Here is a 10,591-nt window from a genome sequence, read left to right as displayed (position 1 = left end):
AAAATCAACACCCACAACAACTTGTGTTCTACTCGTGCATAGAATCTACGCAATAGACCTAGCTCATGATGCCACTGTTGGGGAACGTAGCAGAAATTCAAAATTTTCTACGCTTCACCAAGATCAATCTATGGAGAGACTAGAAACGAGAGAGAGAGGGAGTGCATCTTCATACCCTTGAAGATCGCTAAGCGGAAGCGTTACAAGAACGCAGTCGGTGGAGTCATTCACGAAGCGATTCAGATCACGGCCGAATCCGATCTAAGCACCGAACAACGGTGCCTCCGCGTTCAACACACGTACAGCCCGGGGACGTCTCCTCCTTCTTTATCCAGCAAGGGGAGAGGAGAAGTTGAGGGAGAACTCCGACAACACGACAGCATGGTGGTGATGGAGCTCGTGGCTCTCCGGCAGGGCTTCGCCAAGCACTACGGAGGAGGAGGAGGTGTTGAAGGAGGGAGAGGGCTGTGCCAGGGGGAGAGTGCGGCTGACCTCTCTCTCCCTCACTATATATAGGGGGAAGGGAGGAGGGGGAAGCGCCCTAGGGTTCCCTAGGGGAGGGGCGGCGGCCATAGGGGAAACCCTAGATGGGTTTGGGCGCCCCCACCCCCTAGGAAACTTGCCCCCCAAGCCGGGAGGGGCGGCTGCCCTAGGGGTGGCGCCCCCACCTCTCCTGGTTACGTGAGATGGGGTGGGAGGGGCGCTCAGCCCCTTAGTGGGCTGATGTGCCCCCTCCCCTTGGCCCATAAGTCCCCCCAACGCTTGCCTGGGCCTCCGAAACCCCTTTCGGACACGCTGGTCATCACCTGGTACCCCCGGAACAATTCCGGACTCCAATACCCTTCGTCCAATATACCGATCTTCACCTCCGCACCATTACGGAGCTCCTCGTCATGTCCGGGATCTCATCCGGGACTCCGAACAACCTTCGGTAACCACATACTATTTCCCATAACAACTCTAGCGTCACCGAACCTTAAGTGTGTAGACCCTACGGGTTCGGGAACCATGCAGACATGACTGAGACATCTCTCCGGCCAACAACCAATAGCGGGATCTGGATACCCATATTGGCTCCCACATATTCCACGATGATCTCATCGGATGAACCACAATGTCGAGGATTCAGTCAATCGCGTATACAATTCCCTTTGTCTATCGGTATGTTACTTGCCCGATATTCGATCGTCGGTATCCCAATACCTCGTTCAATCTCATTGCCGGCAAGTCACTTTACTCGTTCCGTAATGCATGATTCCGTGACTAACTACTTGGTCACATTGAGCTCATTATGATGATGCATTACCGAGTGGGCCCAGAGATACCTCTCCGTCATACGGAGTGACAAATCCCCGTCTCGATTCGTGCCAACCCAACAGACACTTTCGGAGATACGTGTAGTGCACCTTTATAGCCACCCAGTTATGTTGTGACGTTTGGTACACCCAAAGAATTCCTATGGTATCCGGGAGTTGCACAATCTCATGGTCTAAGGAAATGATACTTGACATTAGAAAAGCTTTAGCAAACGAACTACACGATCTTGTGCTATGCTTAGGATTGGGTCTTGTCCATCACATCATTCTCCTAATGATATGATATCGTTATCAATGACATCCAATGTCCATGGTCAGGAAACCATAACCATCTATTGATCAACGAGCTAGTCAACTAGAGGCTCACTAGGGACATGTTGTGGTCTATGTATTCACACATGTATTATGGTTTCTAGTTAATACAATTAAAGCATGAACAATGGACAATTATCATGAACAAGGAAATATAATAATAAACATTTTATTATTGCCTCTAGGGCATATTTCCAACAGGCACCGCATTGAATCGAGCAAATGCGGTCCATCCGAGCAGTGCATGATAACCACTGCGGAAGGGGACGATGTCGAAGATTAACTCTTCGCTTTGGAAATTATCCGGGGATCCGAAGACCACTTCCAGTGTGATTGAGCCCGTACAACAGGCCCCTACAGCTGGTATGACACCTTTAAAGGTGGTTTTTGTGGGCTTGATCCTTGGGGGATCAATGCCCATTTTGCGCACTGTATCCTGATAGAGCAGGTTCACGCTGCTGCCACCATCCTTGAGGACTCATGTGAGGTGGAATCCATTAATAATTGGGTCAAGGACCAGTGCGGCTGAACCGCCATGACAGATACTGGTCGAATGGTCCCTGCGATCGAAGGTGATCGGACAGGAGGACCATGGGTTGAACTTTGGGGCGACTGGCTCCATCACATAGACGTACCTGAGTGCTCGCTTCCACTCCCTCTTGGGGATGTGGGTGGCGTATATCATGTTCACCGTTTTGACTTGGGGGGGATTTCTTTTGTCCCCCTGTGTTTGGGGGTCGGGGTTCCTCATCATCGTCCTTGCTTTGCCACCCTTTCTCCTTATTCTTGGCATTTAACTTGCCGGCCTGTTTGAAAACCCAACATTCTCTGTTGGTGTGATTGGCTGGTTTATCAGGAGTGCCATGGATTTGGCATGGTCGATCTAGAATGCGGTCTAGACTGGACGGGCCCAGATTATTTCTCTAGAATGGCTTCTTCCGCTGACCATACTTGGAGCCACTAAATCCGGTGTTGACCTCCGTGTCTTCGGTACTATCACCGTTGTTTCGACGCTTATGTCTATTGCGTTGGGGCTCGCCGTGCTGTTTCTAGCTTCAGAAGTGTCAGGTTCACTTGTATCGTTGTTGCTATGGGCTAGCCAGCTGTCTTCGCCCGCACAAAAGCGGGTCATGAGTGTCGTAAGGGCTGACATGGACTTCGGTTTTTCCTGGCCAAGGTGTCTGGCCAGCCATTCATCACGGATGCTGTGTTTAAAGGCCGCTAGGGTTTGGGTGTCCGGATAGTCGACGATTTCATTCTTTTTAGTTAGGAGTCGAGTCCAGAATTTCCTGGCTGACTCTCCGGGTTGTTGGATTATATGACTTAGGTCATCGTCATCCGGAGGTTGGACATATGTGCCTTGGAAGTTGTCGAGGAAGGCGCCATACAATTCCTCCCAGCTGCCAACGGAGTTTTCGGGCAGGCTATTTAACCAGTATCTAGCTGGTCCCTTGAGTTTGAGCGGGGGGTTTTTGATGGCGTGAAGATCATCTCCGCGGGACCTATGAATGTGGAGGAGAAAATCCTCGATCCGCACTGCGGGGTCTGTTGTGCCATCATATGATTCGATGTTTACGGGTTTAAAACCTTCTGGGAAATCATGTCCCATTACTCGTCAGTGAAGCAAAGGGGGTGTGCGGCGCCATTGTATCGGGCCAAGTCGTGACGTAGCTCGGATGGAGCTCGTCTGCGGTTTTCAGCCCAGACATGGTTATGTTTCTCACGCTCAGCCAGATGGTCATCGTTGCGCGTCGAGGCGCGCCCCCGTGATCCATAGATGCATCTTGTCTGACCTGCTCTCTTTTCCAAATCGCGTTGCAGGTCATGTGTATATCCCCAAGCTGTTGTATTTCTATCTATTCGGCGAGGTAGTGTGGGCTGGTGTTCCGCTCGAGGTGCCCCTTTGTCCCGGCCACGTGGTGGTCGGTCAACCGCATCGTACCTTGGTAGGATAGGCTCCAGCGCCCTGTCATCGAACTGTGGTAACAGTTTGCGCTTTGGGTAGCTTTTGGTTGGGCGCTCGAGGCCTTATTCCTCGGCTGCCAGGACATCAGTCCATCTTTCATTGACCAGATCTTGATCAGTTTGAAGTTGCTGCTGCTTCTTTTTCAGGCTTCTTATGGTGGCAATTAGCTAACGCTTAAAGCGTTCCTGTTTGGCAGGCTCCTCAGGCACGATGAAATCTTCGTCACCGAGGCCCACCTCGTCCTCGGAGGGCAGGAGGTAGTTGCTATCCTCCGAGTCTTTGTTCATGGCCTGTTCGTCAGGGTTGGCTCGCTCATCTTCCCGTTCCTCTTGTTCGGAGGTTGGCTCAACGGGGTCTTCATTGTTTTCGGTACCGTCCGGAGTATTATCCTCTTCTGTGATGGTATTTCTGTTTTTACTACGGCATGGCTTAGAGCGGCGCCGCTAACGTCAGCGCTTCGGCTATTTCTCAGGAGGTTTATCCTCGACTGGATTTTCATCGTGGCCGTTGTTTTCTTTTGGTGTATCCACCATGTATATGTCATATGAGGAAGTGGTTGTCCAACACCCTGTAGGCAGTGGTTCCTAATCCTCTCCGGCATCATCGTCCATACCATCGATGTCTTCGGAGTCGTAGTCAAGCATGTCGGTTAAGTCGTCGACAGTGGCTATAATGTGGGTGGTGGGTGGGACACAAAATTCTTCGTCGTCCTCTCCCCACTCGAGCTGGACATAGTTCGGCCGAGAGTCTCCTGACAAGGAGAGGGATTTCAATGAGTTTAGCACATCACCTAGTGGCGAGTGCTGGAACATATCCATGGAGCTGAACGCCAAGACCGGCACCCAATCAGGTTCAATGGGTGCGGATGCACGTGGTCCGGAACCCATGGTCGGAAACGAGTCCGAGGTTCCGGTAACACAAGCCCAGCTCAATGTTGGGTTTGTGTGCGGCTCGAGCGCCGCTGAGTCTGCGGCCTCCGTGGCGGGGTTAAGCTTCCCGTCTTTGGGCGATGCAGCCCGCTCCGGCTCTAGGGCCAGGGCGGCCACAGGCACTATCTCATGCGTGTGGCCCGATGACAGATCTAGGTCATGTTCATCATGGTGGCCGGGGATAGCCGTCACGGGCTCAAACACGTCGAACATCAAGTCTCCACGGATATCGGCCACAAAATTCAGGCTTCCAAATTTGACCTGATGGCCAGGGGCATAGCTATCGATCTGCTCTAGATGGCCAAGCGAGTTGGCCCGTAGTGCGAAGCCACCGAATACGAAGATCTGTCCGGGGAGGAAAATTTCTCCATGGAGTGCGTTGTTGTAGATGATTGATGGAGCCATCAAGCCTATCTTCGACGACACAACAAAACTCTCAATTAAAGCACCAATCTCGGTGTCAAAACCGGCGGATCTCAGGTAAGGGGTCCCGAACTGTGTGTCTAAGGTTAATGGTAACAGGAGCCGGGGGACACAATGTTTACCCAGGTTCGGGTCCTTTCTATGAAGGTAATACCCTACTTCCTACTTGATTGATCTTGATGAATATGAGTATTACAAGAGTTGATCTACCACGAGATTGTAATGGCTAAACCCTAGAAGACTAGCCTATGAAGTTGTGATTGTTGTCCTACAGACTAAACCCTCTGGTTTATATAGACACCGGAGGGGCTAGGGTTACACAAAGTCGGTTATAGAGAAAGGAATCTACATATCCGAATCGCCAAGCTTGCCTTCCATGCAAAGGAGAGTCCCATCCGGACACGGGACAAAGTCTTCTATCTTGTATCTTCATAGCCTAACAGTCCGGCCAACGTATATAGTCCGGCTGTCCGAGGACCCCTTAGTCCAGGACTCCCTCAACCGGGCAAACCAGAAGTACAATCGCAGGGGTTCTCCCTTTGCCCTCTTAGCCTAATGTGCGGAACATAAGAGGCAAGCACAGGAGTCGGGCAACCCAACTATTGAGCCAAGGCATAGTTCGGAACAGATGCATATAGTGCAATATCCGAGACGCCGATCACCTAGCGGAAAGCGGTGCCGGACTTGAAGATATTGAGTTGATATATAAAATCAAACTCTTGACTAGTTTAATATATTTTCATGTCGGGCTGTTCGAAGAGCATGGAGAGAATCGGAAAGGGAATATAAAAGTCGTAGGTTGCGAATATCCAAACACCATAAAGGGTATTTTTACTATTTCTCATAAGATCGGGACGTCTAACCGTGCAATCCAAACTGTGAAGGCAGTACTTGTAAGAGAGAAAAAGGAGAAAATTTACAGAGTAAAAGTTGACGCAGGGCCTTGATGCGTGAGTTGAAGCCTTCACTGTGCCCTGTTGCACGTCTACGCCTTTGCTTAGGTTGGGGTTGGGACCTTCAATGAGACCTTGATGGGAGAGGATCCTGCTGATGGAGCTTTATGCTTGGTGGTATCCGGAATTGGTCCCCGGGTCATCCGAAGACGAGATAATTGCGAAGTTCGGTCTAAACAAACATGTACTTCGGATTAATGTATGCCTCATGGCTTCCCATGGTATTTTGAGTGCGAAGTTGTGCTGACGAGGCACGTGGAGCGTGAAGAATGTGGGTGTGCCATGGGGCGTGTACCCCTATTTGCGACGAACGCATGTGGGTTCCCATGAAAGGCAACGGCTTCGAACCCATTTACTATTGTCGCCGGACTTTACAGCGGGTCGGCATCAGGGCCTATATGGGCAGGTGTGGTCTTCGGCCGCTAGGGGCGCTGTGTGCTCTTCGGTTCGAAGTGAGCATTCTGTGTTGCCGTTGATAGTTATGAAGCCCGACGGACCAGGCATCTTCAACTTGAGGTACGCGTAATGTGGAACGACATTGAATTTGGTGAAAGTTGTTCGGCCAAGGAGGGTGTGATGGCCACTGCGAAAAGGTGCAATATCGAAGATCAAGTCCTCGCTTCAAAAATTATCCGAAGATCCAAACACTACCTCAAGTGTCACGATGCCCGTGCAGCAGGCCTCCACTCCCGGAATGACCCCCTTAAAGGCGGTCTTACTGGTTTAATCCTCGATGGATCGATCCCCATTTTCCTCATTGTATCTTTGTATATCCGATTGAGGCTGCTACCTCCGTCCATTAGGACTCTAGTGAGGTGGAATCCACCGATAATGGGGTCTAGCACTAGGGCTGCGGACTCTCCATGGCGTATGCTGGTGGGATGATCCCTGCGATCGAACGTGATTGGGCAAGCTGACCATGGGTTGAACTTCGGTGCTACTGGCTCGATTGAGTATACGTCCAGTAGCGCTCGCTTCCTATCCTTCTTCGGTTTGTGGGTTGCATAGATCATGTTTATCATCTTGACCTCAGAATGGAAGGGTTTCTGGCCTCCACTATTCGGCCTGCGGGGATCATCATCATCCTTGCTTCGTGGGCTTTTGCCCGAGTCTTCGGATGTGAGTTTGTCGGCCTGTTTGATCACCCAACAATTTCAGTTGGAGTGGTTGGCAGGCTTCTCTGATGTGCCATCAATCTGACAAGGCCTATCCAGAATTATATCCAGTCTAGTAGGGTCATCACTATTGCCTTTAGGGGCTTTCTTTCAGGGTCCGAACTTCTGGTTTCGGAATTCGGCATTTACTGCCATATCCTTGCCCCCGCCATCATTGTGGCGACGTTTATTCTTGCTGCGTCAGGGCTTTCCATTTCCGTCTCGAACCTCGAAGGTACCGGGTGCGTCTGGGTTGCCGCTCTTGCGAGCAAGCCAACTATCCTCGCCCGCGCAAAAGCGGCTCATGAGGGAAGTAAGGGCTGCCATAGTTCTTGGTTTGTCCTGGCCGAGCTATTGGACAAGCCATTCGTCCTTGACACTATGCTTGAAGGAAACCAAGGCTTCTGCGTTCGGACAGTCAACTATCTGGTTTTTCTTAGTCAGGAATCGGTTCCAAAGTTGTCGGCCAGACTCTCCGGGTTGTTCTATGATGCGGTTTAGGTCGTCAACGTCCGGAGGTCAGACATAGGTGCCCTGAAAGTTTGCTCGAAAAGCATTGTCAAGCTCTTCCCAGTAGCCTATAGAGTCTTTGGGAAGGCCGTTCAACAAGTGTCGGGCTGGACCTTTAAGCTTTAGCGGCAGATATTTAATGGCGTGGAGGTCATCTCCTCGCGCCATGTGTATATGGAGGAGGGAATCCTCTATCCATACGGCTAGATCTGTGGTTCCATCATACGATTCGATGTTCACGGGCTTGAAGCCTTCCAGGAATGGGTATTGCATCACCCTTTCTATAAAGCACAGGGGGTGTGCGGCACCCCAAATTCAGGCTATGTCAGGTCGGAGGTCTTCGACCCTCCGAGCCTGTTGTTGCTCTCGGATTCTATCATTTTGGTTTAGCCGATTGCAGTATCCTTCACGGTAAGCGGGGGTGTCTTCTCTGGGTCCGTAAATGGACCTAGTGCGAGCTCGTCAAGCATCTAAGTCATGGCAGAGGTCGTATTTGTAGGCCGGTCACGCTTGATCCTTGACATGATGGCGAGGTGGTGCTGCCGGATGTTCGGCATTGTCAATTTCTGTCCCACCCTCTAGGGGGCGGTCGGGTGTTCGGCACATGTGTGTGTCGTACGTATTGGCTCAAGGGCCTCGTCGTCAAACTACGACAGCAATTTTCGCTTGGGATAGCTCTTGATTTGCCGCTCGTAGCCATACCCTTCTTCGGCGGCTAGGACTTTGGTCCATCGATCATTGAGGGTGTCCTGTTCGGCCTTGATTTTGCACTTTTGTTTCTTCAGGCTACAGGCAGTGGCTAGAAGCCTCCGTTTGAATAGCTCATGCTCCAGCGGGTCTTCGGGGACGATGAAATCGTCCTCCCCAAGACTGGCCTCCTCTTCAGAGAGTGGGGGGTAGTTGCTACCTTCAGAGTTGTTGAAGTGTTCTGGATTGAGCGGATCCTCCTGTACCGCGGGGTCATCCTCGGGATGTTCGTCGGCTGCGGCATCGGCACGGTCATTCATAGTATTTGCGGTGTCGTTCTCCGCAGAGTCCATGTTGCCCGCATGGCTTCGGTGTGGCTTTGATCGACGATGTTGTTTTCGGCGTTTGGGCGGTTCATCTATGGGCTTGCCTTGATCCTGATTAGGAGTGCCCTCGTCGTCCTTGGGGGTGTCCACCATGTAAATATCATAGGTGGAAGTGGCCGGCCAGTGGCCGGTGACGTGGGGGCAACATCGACGTTAGCCGTGGCTCCGTCCTCCTCGACCATGTATTCAGTATTATTCGAATTATAGTCTAGCATATCGGTTAAATCATCCATAGTGGCTACCAAGTGGGTGGTAGGTGGGCTGCAAAATTCCCTATAGTATGCCTCGACGGGTTGATGATCTTGATCCGGGGAGAGGTCCTCCTGGATAGTCAATTTGGGTCCAACGCCTCGTTTATAGCAGCGAGGGTCGCTGAGCTTGAGGGCTCTTGGCCAGATTCTGTTGTAATGGGGGCAGTCAATGCCCTAGCCAGTCCTTGATTTCTACAGGCCGAAATAAGATCGGGGTGCAAAACACGGTTCTCGAAGGGGTCCGCACAGTCATCAGAAGTTAAGGACGGATCTTGATCCCTGCGTGTGGATTCCGTGCTGGGGCTTGAGATCGAGTTGCTTCAGGCGGGAGGTAATTCCTGGCCATTGACCACCACTTCGTCGTGGGAGCTAAAGGCTGGGTGAGTATCGTGGAGGAACAGTTCGGCCGAGATTGACTCTTGGCTTCTGCCTCCAGCTCCTGCCTTGAAGGTTGAGGATAAGTCTTCCGCCAACATGATGGGTTCGGGCGAAGGTGGAGTCTGGCCGCGGCTCGAGGCGGAGCTCTCCTGGCTTGGGGTCGCTGGGGCCAATCCATAGATCAGATTGGAGGGAGACTCCAAGGCAGGCACGACGAGGCCTGCGTGGGTGCGGGAAAGGGTAGTGAATCCGACGATGACCAGATCGCCCCGTGAGTCCGCCACATATTCCAGGTTGCCGAATCAAATTTTGTGTTCGGGGGCAAAGTTGTCGAACCTGATCCAAATGACCAGTCAAGTAGGCGTGCAGCATGATGCTACCAAATGCAAAGAGTTGACCGGGGATGAAGAAGTCCCAGGATCCAACGCCTTCTCCTATGATCAAGCAAGTCATCGATCCTTTGGGTGATCCCACAGCGGAACTCTCAATGAAAGTACCAATGTCGGTGTCAAAACCGGCAGACCTTGGGGTAGGGGGTCCCAAGCTATGGATCTAGGGACGACGAACACAGTGTTTACCCAGGTTCGGGCCCTCTTGAAGAGGTAAACCCTATGTCATTCTTGATTATATTGAAGGTATAACGTGGTTTACAGAGTAGATCTACCTCGAGATTAGCATGAGCTAAACCCTAAGGCAAGAGGTGATGAATGTAGCTCTAACCCTAATGACTACCCTCCTCGGTTTATATAGACACCGACAGGGTTAGGGTTACCGAAGATAGATTACAATAAGGAATTAAAGAGATCCCGCGCCTTCTTGACTTGGGGGGCACACCACGGCTTCATAGATATCCTGTCAATATACGGCTCCACCAGTCCAACCCATGTACAATGGGTCGTCGCCCCGAGGACCCCTTAGTCCATAACTCCCTCACCTATGCACTACTGAAATCCAGTTCTTTGTCGTCAGCTGGCTGATAGCAAAGGTCTTTTCCGTCCGCTTGCAGAAAACGGACGGCAAAGAACTAGCTGATGGCAAAGAAGGTCTTTGCCATCAGCCAGTTCTTTGCTGTCAGCTAGCTGACGGCAAAGAGGGAGGTGGGCCCCACTAACGAGCAGCTAAAAAAACTAATGGCCTCCTCTTTGCCGTCCACTAGCGGACGGCAAAGAGCAAAAAAGCGGACGACAAAGGGGGCGGACGACAAAGGGGTTAACCTAACTAATGCCCCCCACCCCGCCCCTCCCTCTCTCTCTCTCTTTCTGTCCGCCTCTCCCTGATGAGGCCACCGCCGCCCCAACCACCCGCCGCCGCGCCTCGCCCCGTCAC

Source organism: Triticum dicoccoides, chromosome 1B, assembly GCF_002162155.2.
Source record: "Triticum dicoccoides isolate Atlit2015 ecotype Zavitan chromosome 1B, WEW_v2.0, whole genome shotgun sequence".
Classification (NCBI taxonomy): domain Eukaryota; kingdom Viridiplantae; phylum Streptophyta; class Magnoliopsida; order Poales; family Poaceae; genus Triticum; species Triticum dicoccoides.
The sequence above is the reverse complement of the archived record's forward strand: the minus strand, read 5'-3'. Positions refer to the sequence as shown.